The 14,610-nt window shown below is 40.6% G+C and overlaps 1 protein-coding gene across 4 annotated transcripts in view; it reads left to right on the plus strand.

Annotated features, from left to right (window-relative positions):
- Window positions 1-14,610, plus strand: part of LOC135109205 (TBC1 domain family member 16-like) — a 111,065-nt gene that overhangs the window by 715 nt on the left and 95,740 nt on the right. The window contains exons 1-2 of one of the 4 annotated variants that reach the window (XM_064020392.1): window positions 4,965-5,169; window positions 14,443-14,485. The gene's annotated coding sequence lies outside the window, so the exon portion shown is untranslated. Of the gene's footprint in view, window positions 1-4,964; window positions 5,170-10,408; window positions 10,758-14,442; window positions 14,533-14,610 lie in introns of those variants that run through there. The other 3 variants (XM_064020393.1, XM_064020390.1, XM_064020391.1) reach the window with 3 other exon arrangements.

Raw genomic sequence — 14,610 nt, forward strand, 5'->3', positions numbered from 1 at the left:
GGCCTGTGGGTTCCAATATTTTTTTATATTTTCCTTAATTATTTTATTTGGCTTTTATAGTAAGTTTTTATGGTTTGTAAAAATATTTAGTTGCTGTTGAAGTGTTTTTCTTGCTTCAGTGAAGTAAATGGGCTGAATTTTCTGCAGTTTTTCAACGTATAGGGCCGTTTTCACGGTTATTTTTACATAGCCCGGTTCTTGGCTTTTTTATTTGAGGCTATAGTGAAGCTTTTATTACTTTAAAAAATCGTGTATGATTTTTTAAAATGTTTCGCGTTCCTGTTGAGTTGAGTATTTGCATTTTGAAATGGTTTTTAGTCCCGTTAAAAGTGGTGATTTGGCCATTTTTTACATTCTTTATTTCTCTATTTCAGCTTGTAACTAGCTTTGCATTGCTTGAAAAAATAGTTCAGATTTTTTAAAATGTTTTTTTAATGGTGCAAAGTGAAATGGGCGGACTTTTGAATGGTTTTAATGGTGTCAAAGGTTCCAATACTTTTTCTATATTTCTGTTAATATTTCTTTACAACTACTCAGGCTGGAGATGTTTTGATATTGTGAATATTAATTAAAGTAATTGTCAATTCAGAAAATATAATGCATTCCAGCCTAGCTTCATTTTTTCTAGGGGTCAATTTTAAAATAAAATACGTAACGTACGTAAGCCAGCGGCTGGGCCCGTGACGTCATCAACGGTGGGGGAGTTGCCCGGCTCCAGTGTCTCTTGGTCAATATTTACAGTAATTTCCAGTGTTTTCCAGGTATTTCCAGCTGTTTATAAACTCAGGCACGTAGATATTAGTAGTAGAAGGAGGAAAATAAGAGTAAAGGAGGAGGAGGAGGAAGAAATAAGGAGAAATGGAGTAGAAGTAGGAGGCAAAACATATAAACGTTAAGAAGACAATGTTTAGCTTAGTTTCCCTTCCTGCGCTCCTATTCTTTGTAATATTTGGTGTGTTTTGGGTGATTTAAGTGTATGTTGGGTGTATTTAGGAGTGTTGTGGGTGTTTTGAGTGTGTCTTAGATGTGTTTAGGTGTGTTTCGGGTGTATATTAGCTATTATCAGTGTATTTTGGGTGAATTTAGGATGTTTAAGTGTAGTTGGGTTGCTTTTAAGTGTATTTTACGCGTTTTGAGTGTTGTGGAATGTTTTGAGTGTATAGTGGAGTGCTTTGGTGTGTTTGGGGGTATATATAGGTGTTGTGATTTTGTCTTGGGTATATTTTGGGTGTTATAAGTATTTTGGTTGAGTTTCGGTGTGTGCAGGGTCTTTTGGGTGTATTTGAGTGTGTATGGGGGTGTTCTGAGTGCGTTTGGGTGTGTGCAGGCCGTATTCTGTGGTGATGTGGGTGTTTTGGATGATTTAAGCGTGTTTTGCGTGCGTTTGGATGAGTTTTGTGGGTATTTTGGGGTGTTTTGGGTGTGGTTTGTGTGTTTTGAGTGTGTTTGAGTGAGTTCTGTGGGTATTTTGGTGTATTGAGAGTGTTTTGAATGTGTTTTGGATGTTTTGAGTGTGTTTTGGGTGTGTTTGGGTGAGTTTTGCGCTCTCTCCTTCCTAGGGACTCGGAAAGTGCAGGACATTTTTTTGTTTATAAAGTGTTTTATAAAGTGCAACTACTGAGAGAGAGAGAGACAGAGAGAGAGAGAGAGAGAGAGAGAGAGAGAGAGAGAGAGAGAGAGAGAGAGAGAGAGAGAGAGAGAATCACTAGCAATAACACACACACACACACACACACACACACACACACACACACCAGTGCACTCATAAACATTCAAATTTTACGCACTTTTTCAATAACTAGGAAGGAGAGAGGGCGAGAGAAGACTTGACATACTAAGACTAACATTTCTCCTAATATTACAGGGTGCAGAGCTTGAGATACCACACGGAAGGGGGTGAAGGAGCGTTGGGGATGCCTGAAGGAGGGAGAGTGAAGGAGGGAGGCTTGGAGGTGAAGGAAATGCAGAAAATACCTCTAATACTGAACGCTTCTCTGCTCAGACCATCCTTTATTGAATATTTGAGCTGAGGCTTCGAGATACGAGGTGAGAATCCGTTTTTTAGTGTTTCAAAGCAGTTTTAAGTGTTTGTAGGTGTTTTTAGGCTGTTTTAATGTTGTTTTGAGGATTGTAGGTTTGTGGGAGGGAGGAGAAAGCTTAAATACAGTAATAAGGCCCGGAAAAAAGCTTAAATTATTTTAAAATTATCCTAGCGTTTATTAATGTGTTTTAAGTATTTTAGGTCACCAGAAGAAAGGAAGCTTAAATTTAATACTAGGATAAGGAAAAAGCTTATTTCTTGCATTAGGAAGAGAGAAAAGCTTGATATTACCTGCCCAACTCTTCCCCCCTCAGTGAGCCAGGTGACCCCCAGAACAGCGCCAGCCTGCCTACTATGGTGTGGCAAGCCTGTACGTCCCCCCTCCCACCCTCTTCCTCCTCTTCCTCCTCCTCCTCTTCCTCCTCCTTTTCCTCCTCCTCCTCCTCCTCCTCCTCCTCCTCCTCCTCCTCCAGCAAAGAAGAGACGTTTGATGAGCTGGTGGACAGGTTAATGCTGTTGTTGTTGTTGTTGTTGTTGTTGTTGTTGTCGTGGTGGTGGTGCTGGTGGTGGTGGTTGTTCGTCTGTCTGTCTGTCTGTTATGGATGTTTCAAGTGTGTTTTGGGTGTATTTAGGAGTGTTGCGGATGTTTTGAGCGTGTCTTAGGTGTGTTTAGGAGTGGTTTGGGTGTATATTAGCTGTTATCAGTGTTTTGGGTAAATTTTGGGTGTTTAAGTGTAGTTTACGATGTTTTGAGTGTTGTGGGGAGTTTTGGTGCGTTTGGGAATTTACTGAGGTGTTGTGAGTGTGTTTTGAGTTTTTTTTTGGTGTATTTTAGGTGAGTTTGGGTGTGTTTAGATGAGTTTTGTGGGTATTTTGTGGTGTTTTGGGTGTGTTTTGAGTGTTTTGAGTGTGTTTGGGTGAGTTTTGTGGGTATTTTGGTGTGTTGAGAGTGTTTTGGGTGTGTTTTGGATGTGTTGAGTGTGTTTTGGATGTTTTGAGTGTGTTTTGGATGTGTTGAGTGTGTTTTGGATGTGTTTGGGTGAGTTTTGCGCTCTCTCTTTCCTAGGGACTCAGAAATTGCAGGACATTTCAGTGTTTATAAAGTGTTTTATAAAGTGCAACTACTGAGAGAGAGAGAGAGAGAGAGAGAGAGAGAGAGAGAGAGAGAGAGAGAGAGAGAGAGAGAGAGAGAGAGAGAGAGAGAGAGAGAGAGAGAGAGATCACTAGCAATAACACACACACACACACACACACACACACACACACACACACACACACACCAGTGCACTCATAAATATTCAAATTTCCCGCTCTTTTTCAATCCCTAGGAAGGAGAGAGGGCGAGAGAAGACTTGACATCCTAAGACTAACATTTCTCCTAATATTTCAGGTTGCAGAGGTTGGGATACCACACGGAGAGGGGTGAAGGAGCCTTGGGGATGCCTGAAGGAGGGGCAGTGAAGGAGGGAGGCCTGGAGGTGAAGGAAATGCAGAAAATTCCTTCAATACTGAGCGCTTCTCTGGTCAGACTCCACTGAATATTTGGACCGAGGCTTCGAGATACGAGATGAGAATTCGTTTTTTAGTGTTTGAAGGCAGTTTTAAGTGTTTATAGGTGTTTTTAGGCTGTTTTAATGTTGTTTTGAGTATTTTAGGTTTGTTGAAGGAAGGAGAAATCTTAAATACAGTTATAAGGCCGAAGAAAGGCTTAAATTGAATGTTTTAAAGTTAGCCTAGTGTTTTTCTGTTACTTGTTTATGCCAGGGGTGACAATAAACATTAAAATTATTACTGCTTTTAATCCCACCAAGAGAGAGAGAGAGAGAGAGAGAGAGAGAGAGAGAGAGAGAGAGAGAGAGAGAGAGAGACACGCACACAAAAGCACATCAATGATTTCAACACTTTCCATTATGAGACGAAAAGATTTTGAGTGTATTTGAGTGTGTGGGGTGTTTTTGGGTGTGTATGAAATCTTTTGAGTGTGTATTTGAATGTGTGTGGTGGTGTTCTGGGTGTGTATGGGGTCTTTTGACTGTATTTGAGTGTGTGTGCGGTGTTTTGGGTGTGTATTGAGTCTCGAGTGTATTTGAGTGTGTGGGGGTGTTTTGGGTGTGTATGGGGTCTTTTGAGAGTGTGGGGGGTGTTCTGGGTGTGTGCGGGGTGTTTTGAGTGTATTTGAGTGTGGGGGATGTTTTGGGTGTGTATGGGGTTTTTTGAGTGTATTTGAGTGTGTGTGGAGGTGTTTTGGGTGTGTATGAAGTCTTTTGAGTGTATCTGAATGTGTGTGGGGGTGTTTTGGATGTGTGCGGGGTCTTTTGAGTGTGTTTGAGTGTGTTGGGGTGTTTTGAGTGTATTTCGGTGTGTGTGGGGTGTACTCTGTGTTATTGGTAGTTTTGGATTCTCTCTCTCTCTCTCTCTCTCTCTCTCTCTCTCTCTCTCTCTCTCTCTCTCTCTCTCTCTCTCTCTCTCTCTCTCTCTCAGTAGTTACATGGATTTTCAAGTATGTTTTTACGGTTCCACTGACAGATTAACATTTCTACAATACTAACACGAGAAATATGCTTTTAAAAGCCTCTAGTCGAAGTGACACAGGTTTTTAATGGTGTTTTTTACGGTTCTAGTTCAGTCTAGTTAATAAGATAAACGCTTTTGAAAACCCTGCTAATCATCTTTCTGGCATTAGGAAACAGTCGTAAGAGAGAGAGAGAGAGAGAGAGAGAGAGAGAGAGAGAGAGAGAGAGAGTAGAGAGCATGTTAGTTAATCCTATCCTGCGCTGGTTCGTGAGTTTGCTGCGATGACGCGGTTCAGCAGTGAGTGAAATTTCGAATCATAATCACATAGGGAGTGTTCACTGGGGAAACGTCAGTGAGGGTATTTTTATTATTTGAATTATTACTTGATAATATGTCAACTTTTGCGTGAGTGTATGTGTGTGTGTGTGTGTGTGTGTTGGTGGAGGAGCAGAGTCAGGTGGCGCTTGGTAGGGCGAGCGGGTGGCTGCAGTGTTTTGGCCGGCGCTGGTCAGTCTTGCCCCACACACTCTGATAATAAGTGTTTCCGTATTCCCGGCTGCTTCTCCCTGTACTAAGCACCACCACACATCACCAGAAAGCCACGAGTACGTAAGGTGAGCCCAGTGGCGCCAGCCTACTCTCAGTCAGCCTTACTGCCTTTCCAGCATCACCTTCCTCCTCCCTGTAGTGTCTAGTAGCGGTTTATTAAAGTTTTTGTTCGGTATTTAGGTATTTTATGGAGTTATTTATTTATTTTTAGGTTTTGTTTACGTCTGAGTCTGGAAACAGCTGGAAATTTATGCGAATATTGAAGAGTCGTCAATATGTAAACAAGCCGTCAGCGGAGGTACAGCCAGGGCGTCAGTGTTTTCAGTCATTATTTGCTTCGTCTCTCGCTTATTGTAAGCCTAACATGTCACAAGATAGAGGCACTTGTCTAGCGTTCATATCCGCTGGTCAGATATATCTGCCATTTCCTAGTTTTGGTGTCACGAAGCAATAAATAAGGCAACATGGCCGCCGGCTCCTCCACTGAGGTCGGGGCCGAGGACCTGTTCCGGCCTGTGGGTTCCAATATTTTTCTATATTTTCCTTAATTATTTTATTTGGCTTTTATAGTAAGTTTTTATGGTTTGTAAAAATATTTCGTTGCTGTTGAAGTGTTTTTCTTGCTTCAGTGAAGTAAATGGGCTGAATTTTCTGCAGTTTTTTAACGTAAATATAGGGCCGTTTTCATGGTTATTTCTACCCACCCCAGTTCTTGGCTTTTTTATTTGAGGCTATAGTGAAGCTTTTATTACTTTAAAAAATCGTGTATGATTTTTAAAATGTTTCGCGTTCCTGTTGAGTTGAGTATTTGCATTTTTGAAATTGTTTTTAGTCCCGTTAAAAGTGGTGATTTGGCCATTTTTTTACATTCTTTATTTCTCTATTTCAGCTTGTAACTAGCTTTGCATTGCTTGAAAAAATAGTTCAGATTTTTTAAAAATGTTTTTTTAATGGTGCAAAGTGAAAATGGGCGGACTTTTGAATGGTTTTAATGGTGTCAAAGGTTCCAATACTTTTTCTATATTTCCGTTCATATTTCTTTACAACTACTCAGGCTGGAGATGTTTTGATATTGTGAATATTAATTAAAGTAATTGTCAATTCAGAAAATATAATGCATTCCAGCCTAGCTTCATTTTTTCTAGGGGTCAATTTTAAAATAAAATACGTAACGTACGTAAGCCAGCGGCTGGGCCCGTGACGTCATCAACGGTGGGGGAGTTTCCCGGCTCCAGTGTCTCTTGGTCAATATTTACAGTAATTTCCAGTGTTTTCCAGGTATTTCCAGCTGTTTATAAACTCAGGCACGTAGATATTAGTAGTAGAAGGAGGAAAATAAGAGAAAAGGAGGAGGAGGAGGAAGAAATAAGGAGAAATGGAGTAGAAGTAGGAGGAGGCAAAACATATAAACGTTAAGAAGACAATGTTTAGCTTAGTTTCCCTTCCTGCGCTGCCATTCTTTATAATATTTGGTGTGTTTTGTGTGATTTAAGTGTATGTTGGGTGTATTTAGGAGTGTTGTGGGTGTTTTGAGTGTGTGTTAGGTGTGTTTTAGGTGTGTTTAGGGTGTATATTAGCTGTTATCAGTGTATTTTGGGTGAATTTAGGATGTTTAAGTGTAGTTGGGTTGCTTTTAAGTGTATTTTACGCGTTTTGAGTGTTGTGGAATGTTTTGAGTGTATAGTGGAGTGCTTTGGTGTGTTTGGGGGTATATATAGGTGTTGTGATTTTGTCTTGGGTATATTTTGGGTGTTTTAAGTATTTTGGCTGAGTTTCGGTGTGTGCAGGGTCTTTTGGGTGTATTTGAGTGTGTATGGGGGTGTTCTGAGTGCGTTTGGGTGTGTGCAGGCCGTATTTTGTGGTAATGTGGTGTTTTTGGATGATTTAAGCGTGTTTTGCGTGTGTTTGGATGAGTTTTGTGGGTATTTTGGGGTGTTTTGGGTGTGATTTGTGTGTTTTGAGTGTGTTTGAGTGAGTTCTGTGGGTATTTTGGTGTACTGAGAGTGTTTTGAGTGTGTTTTGGATGTTTTGAATGTGTTTGTTTGAGTATTGTGGATATTTTGGTGCGTTTTAGGTGTGTTTTGGGTGTTTAGAGTGTGTATGAGTGAGTTTTGTGGGTATTTTGGGGTGTTGAGAGTGTTTTGAGTGTGTTTTGGATGTTTTGAGTGTGTTTTGGGTGTGTCTGGGTGAGTTTTGCGCTCTCTCCTTCCTAGGGACTCAGAAAGTGCAGGACATTTTTTTGTTTATAAAGTGTTTTATAAAGTGCAACTACTGAGAGAGAGAGAGAGAGAGAGAGAGAGAGAGAGAGAGAGAGAGAGAGAGAGAGAGAGAGAGAGAGAGAGAGAGAGTCACTAGCAATAACACACACACACACACACACACACACACATCAGTGCACTCATAAACATTCAAATTTTACGCACTTTTTCAATAACTAGGAAGGAGAGAGGGCGAGAGAAAACTTGACATACTAAGACTAACATTTCTCCTAATATTACAGGGTGCAGAGCTTCAGATACCACACGGAAAGGGTGAAGGAGCGTTGGGGATGCCTGAAGGAGGGAGAGTGAAGGAGGGAGTCTTGGAGGTGAAGGAAATGCAGAAAATACCTCTAATACTGATCGCTTCTCTGCTCAGGACCATCCTTCATTGAATATTTGAGCTGAGGCTTCGAGATACGAGGTGAGAATCCGTTTTTTAGTGTTTCAAGGCAGTTTTAAGTGTTTGTAGGTGCTTTTAGGCTGTTTTAATGTTGTTTTGAGGATTGTAGGTTTGTGGGAGGGAGGAGAAAGCTTAAATACAGTAATAAGGCCCGGAAAAAAGCTTAAATTATTTTAAAATTATCCTAGCGTTTATTAATGTGTTTTAAGTATTTTAGGTCACCAGAAGAAAAGAAGCTTAAATTTAATACTAGGATAAGGAAAAAGCTTATTTCTTGCATTAGGAAGAGAGAAAAGCTTGATATTACCTGCCCAACTCTTCCCCCCTCAGTGAGCCAGGTGACCCCCAGAACAGCGCCAGCCTGCTTACTGTAGTGTGGCAGGCCTGTACGTCCCCCCTCCCACCCTCTTCCTCCTCTTCTTCCTCCTCCTTTTCCTCCTCCTTTTCCTCCTCCTCCTCCTCCTCCTCCTCCAGCAAAGAAGAGACGTTTGATGAGCTTGTGGACAGGTTAATGCTGTTGCTGTTGTTGTTGTTGTTGTTGTTGTCGTGGTGGTGGTGGTGGTGGTTGTTCGTCTGTCTGTCTGTCTGTTATGGATGTTTCAAGTGTGTTTTGGGTGTATTTAGGAGTGTTGCGGGTGTTTTGAGCGTGTCTTAGGTGTGTTTAGGAGTGGTTTGGGTGTATATTAGCTGTTATTGGTGTTTTGGGTGAATTTTGGGTGTTTAAGTGTAGTTTACGATGTTTTGAGTGTTGTGGGGAGTTTTGGTGCGTTTGGGAATTTACTGAGGTGTTGTGAGTGTGTTTTGATTTTTTTTTGGTGTATTTTAGGTGAGTTTGGGTGTGTTTAGATGAGTTTTGTGGGTATTTTGTGGTGTTTTGGGTGTGTTTTGAGTGTTTTGAGTGTGTTTGGGTGAGTTCTGTGGGTATTTTGGTATGTTGAGAGTGTTTTGGGTGTGTTTTTGGATGTGTTGAGTGTGTTTTGGATGTTTTGAGTGTGTTTTGGATGTGTTGAGTGTGTTTTGGATGTGTTTGGGTGAGTTTTGCGCTCTCTCTTTCCTAGGGACTCAGAAATTGCAGGACATTTCAGTGTTTATAAAGTGTTTTATAAAGTGCAACTACTGAGAGAGAGAGGAGAGAGAGAGAGAGAGAGAGAGAAGAGAGAGAGAGAGAGAGAGAGAGAGAGAGAGAGAGAGAGAGAGAGAGAGAGAGAGAGAGAGATCACCAGCAATAACACACACACGCACACACACACACACACACACACACACACACACCAGTGCACTCATAAATATTCAAATTTCCCGCTCTTTTTCAATCCCTAGGAAGGAGAGAGGGCGAGAGAAGACTTGACATCCTAAGACTAACATTTCTCCTAATATTTCAGGTTGCAGAGGTTGGGATACCACACGGAGAGGGGTGAAGGAGCCTTGGGGATGCCTGAAGGAGGGGCAGTGAAGGAGGGAGGCCTGGAGGTGAAGGAAATGCAGAAAATTCCTTCAATACTGAGCGCTTCTCTGGTCAGACCACTGAATATTTGGACCGAGGCTTCGAGATACGAGATGAGAATTCGTTTTTTAGTGTTTGAAGGCAGTTTTAAGTGTTTATAGGTGTTTTTAGGCTGTTTTAATGTTGTTTTGAGTATTTTAGGTTTGTTGAAGGAAGGAGAAATCTTAAATACAGTTATAAGGCCGAAGAAAGGCTTAAATTGAGAGTTTTAAAGTTAGCCTAGTGTTTTTCTGTTACTTGTTTATGCCAGGGGTGACAATAAACATTAAAATTATTACTGCTTTTAATCCTACTAAGAGAGAGAGAGAGAGAGAGAGAGAGAGAGAGAGAGAGAGAGAGAGAGAGAGAGACACGCACACAAAACCACATCAATGATTTCAACAATTTCCATTATGAGTCGAAAAGATTTTGAGTGTATTTGAGTGTGTGGGGTGTTTTGGGTGTGTATGAAATCTTTTGAGTGTATTTGAGTGTGTGTGGGGGTGTTTTGGCTGTGTATAGAGTCTTTTCAGTGTATTTGAGTGTGTGGGGGTGTTTTGGGTGTGTATGGGGTCTTTTGAGAGTGTCGGGCGTGTTTTGAGTGTATTTGAGTGTGGGGGATGTTTTGGGTGTGTATGGGGGGTTTTTTGAGTGTATTTGAGTGTGTGTGGAGGTGTTTTGGGTGTGTATGAAGTCTTTTGAGTGTATCTGAATGTGTGTGGGGGTGGTTTGGATGTATGCGGGGTCTTTTGAGTGTGTTTGAGTGTGTTGGGGTGTTTTGAGTGTATTTCGGTGTGTGTGAGGTGTACTCTGTGTTATTGGTTGTTTTGGATTCTCTCTCTCTCTCTCTCTCTCTCTCTCTCTCTCTTCTCTCTCTCTCTCTCTCTCTCTCTCTCTCTCAGTAGTTACATGGATTTTCAAGTATGTTTTTTAAGGTTCCACTGACAGATTAACATTTCTACAATACTAACACGAGAAATATGCTTTTAAAAGCTTTTTAGTCGAAGTGACACAGGTTTTTAATGGTGTTTTTACGGTTCTAGTTCAGTCTAGTTAATAAGGTAAACGCTTTTGAAAACCCTGCTAATCATCTTTCTGGCATTAGGAAACAGTCGTAAGGAGAGAGAGAGAGAGGGAGAGAGAGAGTTAGTTAATCCTATCCTGCGCTGGTTCGTGAGTTTGCTGCGGTGACGCGGTGCAGCAGTGAGTGAAATTTCGAATCATAATCACGTAGGGAGTGTTCACTGGGGAAACGTCAGTGAGGGTATTTTTATTATTTGAATTATTACTTGATAATATGTCAACTTTTGCGTGTGTGTGTGTGTGTGTGTGTTGGTGGATGAGCAGAGTCAGGTGGCGCTTGGTAGGGCGAGCGGCTGGCTGCAGTGTTTGGCCGGCGCTGGTCAGTCTTGCCCCACACACTCTGGTAATAAGTGTTTCCGTATTCCCGGCTGCTTCTCCCTGTACTAAGCACCACCACACATCACCAGAAAGCCACGAGTACGTAAAGTGAGCCCAGTGGCGCCTGCCTACCCTCAGTCAGCCTTACTGCCTTCCCAGCACCACCTTCCTCCTCCCTGTAGTGTCTTGTAGCGGTTTATTCAAGTTTTTGTTCGTTATTTAGGTATTTTATGGGGTTATTTATTTATTTTTAGGTTTTGTTTACGTCTGAGTCTGGAAACAGCTGGAAATTTAGGCGAATATTGAAGAGTCGTCAATATGTAAACAAGCCGTCAGCTGAGGTACATGCAGGGCATCAGTGTTTTCAGTCATTATTTGCTTCGTCTCTCTCACTTATTGTAAGCCTAACATGTCACAAGATAGTCAATTGTCTAGCTTTCATATCCGCTGATCAGATATATCCGCCATTTCCTAGTTTTGGTGTCACGAAGCAATAAATAAGGCAACATGGCCGCCGGCTCCTCCACTGAGGTCGGGGCAGAGGACCTGTTCCGGCCTGTGGGTTCCAATATTTTTTTTATATTTTCTTGAATTATTTTATTTGGCTTCTATAGTAAGTTTTTATGGTTTGTAAAAATATTTCGTTGCTGTTGAAGTGTTTTTCTTGCATACAGTGAAGTAAATGGGCTGAATTTTCTGCAGTTTTTTAACGTAAATATAGGGCCGTTTTCACGGTTATTTTTACATACCCCGGTTCTTGGCTTTTTTTATTTGAGGCTGTAGTGAAGCTTTTATTACTTTAAAAAATCGTGTATGATTTTTAAAATATTTTGCGTTCCTGTTGAGTTGAGTATGTGCATTTTGAAATTGTTTTTAGTCCCGTTAAAAGTGGTGATTTGGCCATTTTTTACATTCTTTATTTCTCTATTTCAGCTTGTAACTAGCTTTGCATTGCTTGAAAAAATAGTTCAGATTTTTTAAAATGTTTTTTTAATGGTGCAAAGTGAAATGGGCGGACTTTTGAATGGTTTTAATGGTGTCAAAGGTTCCAACACTTTTTCTATATTTCTGTTCATATTTCTTTACAACTACTCAGGCTGGAGATGTTTTGATATTGTGAATATTAATTAAAGTAATTGTCAATTCAGAAAATATAATGCATTCCAGCCTAGCTTCATTTTTTCTAGGGGTCAATTTTAAAAATGAAATATGTAACGTACGTAAGCCAGCGCCCGGGCCCGTGACGTCATCAACGGTGGGAGAGTTGCCCGGCTCCAGTGTCTCTTGGTCAATATTTACAGTAATTTCCAGTGTTTTCCAGGTATTTCCAGCTGTTTATAAACTCAGGCATGTAAATATTAGTAGTAGAAGGAGGAAAATAAGAGAAAAGGAGGAGGAGGAGGAAGAAATAAGGAGAAATGGAGTAGAAGTAGGAGGCAAAACATATAAACGTTAAGAAGACAATGTTTAGCTTAGTTTCCCTTCCTGCGCTGCCATTCTTTGTAATATTTGGGTGTGTTTTGTGTGATTTAAGTGTATTTTGGGTGTATTTAGGAGTATTGTGGGTGTTTTGAGTGTGTGTTAGGTGTGTTTAGGTGTGTTTTGGGTGTATATTAGCTGTTATCAGTGTATTTTGGGTGAATTTAGGATGTTTAAGTGTAGTTAGGTTGCTTTTAAGTGTATTTTACGTGTTTTGAGTGTTGTGGAATGTTTTGAGTGTATAGTGGAGTGCTTTGGTGTGTTTGGGGGTATATATAGGTGTTGTGATTGTGTCTTGGGTATTTTTTGGGTGTTTTAAGTATTTTGGCTGAGTTTGGGTGTGTGCAACGTCTTTTGGGTGTATTTGAGTGTGTGTGGGGATGTTCTGAGTGCGTTTGGGTGTGTGCAGGCCGTATTCTGTGGTGATGTGGGTGTTTTGGATGATTTAAGCGTGTTTTGCGTGTGTTTGGGATGAGTTTTGTGGGCATTTTGGGGTGTTTTGGGTGTGTTTTGGGTTGTTTTAAGTGTGTTTTTGGGTGTTTTAAGTGTGTTTGAGTGAGTTTTGCGGGTATTTTTGGTGTATTGAGAGTGTTTTGAGTGTGTTTTGGGATGTTTTGAGTGTGTTTGTTTGAGTTTTTGTGGGTATTTTGGTGCGTTTTAGGTGTGTTTTGGGTGTTTAGAGTGTGTATGAGTGAGTTTTGTTGGAATTTTTGTGTGTTGAGTGTAAGATAACTAGCAATATTTTTTTTATTTAGATTTTTGCCCTTGGCCAGTGTCCTTCCTACATAAAAAAAAAAAAAATCTACCAACTCACCTATCTTCCCACCTGCCTGCCTACCTGCCTAATTGCCTGTCTGCTTATCTGTCTGTCTGCTTTCCTGTCTATCTGCCTGTCTGTCAATCCACCCATCTTTAAAAAAATAAGATTACGTGTCATACTACTTACACACACACACACACACACACACACACACACACACACACACACACACACACACACACACACACACACACACACACTCACCTTCACACCCGCGCCCGGCCAAGCATAACTAATCTCTACTGACGTGTAGGTCATTAAAACTCCATTATCTAGATCAGGGACAAAAAAAAAAGTAATCTGTTTGTACTATTTAAAGTATGTTGGTGGAGCTTCGGCACTGGTAGTAAATTAAAGTGTGTGTGTGTGTGTGTGTGTGTGTGTGTGTGGTGTGTGGGAGGAGGAACATGTGGAGGTGTGAAGGATGTGTGTGGAAGAGGAAAGGGCAAGAGAGGGAGGGGAGGAAAGAGGGAGGGAGGGAGGGAAGAAGGAAAGGAGGGAGTAGAAGGGAGGAAGGGACGTAAGAGAGAGAGAGAGAGAGAGAGAGAGAGAGAGAGAGAGAGAGAGAGAGAGAGAGAGAGAGAGAGAGAGCACGTTACCATAAAAAAAGAGAAAATAGAAAACACAAAAAGAAATCAAGATGCGAAAACATTAAGAAAAGAAAAGAAAAAAAAAAAGATCATTTTGGATTACTGTTTTTGTTAGCGTTGAAATAACTTCACAACAATCCATAATAATTACTGTATCTGTATTATTCATTGTATTTAATCACTTCTGAGCTGACGTATTATATAGAAGACTAATTTTCAACTAATCTTAAATAATTCTTATAGTATTTTTTTTATATTTATTTTCATTTATTTCTTTATTTTTCTCTGATCAATAAAAAAATACTGCAAGGAATAATACATCTTTATTTATTTATTTTTTTCATGTCAATTTCTTTTGTAATTTGCTAAGTGAAGAGTCTCTTTATTTATGAAAGGATGTTTAGAAATTAATTTGTTAAGGATATAATGCACATATTAATGAAAGATTCTCTCTCTCTCTCTCTCTCTCTCTCTCTCTCTCTCTCTCTCTCTCTCTCTCTCTCTCTCTCTCTCTCTCTCTCTCTCTCTCTCTCTCTCTCATTTTCTCTTTCGTTTCATTCTCTTCCCACGCCTTCCTTCTCATTCTGTACTTCCTCTTCTTTTTTCCTTTTCCTCTTCCCTCCCTCTTCTCTCTCTCTCTCTCTCTCTCTCTCTCTCTCTCTCTCTCTCTCTCTCTCTCTCTCTCTCTCTCTCTCTCTCTCTCTCTCTCTCCTTTTTCTTCTTCTTCTTCTTCCTCTCCTTATTATCTTACATCTCTCATTAGCATCATTTTCCCCGTAAGAGCCAATAGGTCTGTTGCTGTTTTTTTTTCCCTCTTCCCTTTGCGTTCCTTCTCTTCAGTGGGACAGTGCATACATAAACTCTCAAATACTGTAAACTCACTTGTGTGTTTTTCCTTTTTCAGAAGAGCGACGCGGGAATGTTGTTGCATCACCGACACGTTCAAGGCAAGCACTGAGTAAACAACGCTAACAGGCCTTCCTTCTGACGCGCTGTATGTTATGTTTGTTCGTTATATACTGGGACCATTATTGTGCTAGGCTGGGTTACGTTAAGTTAGGTTATTGACTGG

The sequence above is a fragment of the Scylla paramamosain genome, chromosome 18 (genome assembly GCF_035594125.1).
Source record: "Scylla paramamosain isolate STU-SP2022 chromosome 18, ASM3559412v1, whole genome shotgun sequence".
NCBI lineage: Eukaryota > Metazoa > Arthropoda > Malacostraca > Decapoda > Portunidae > Scylla > Scylla paramamosain.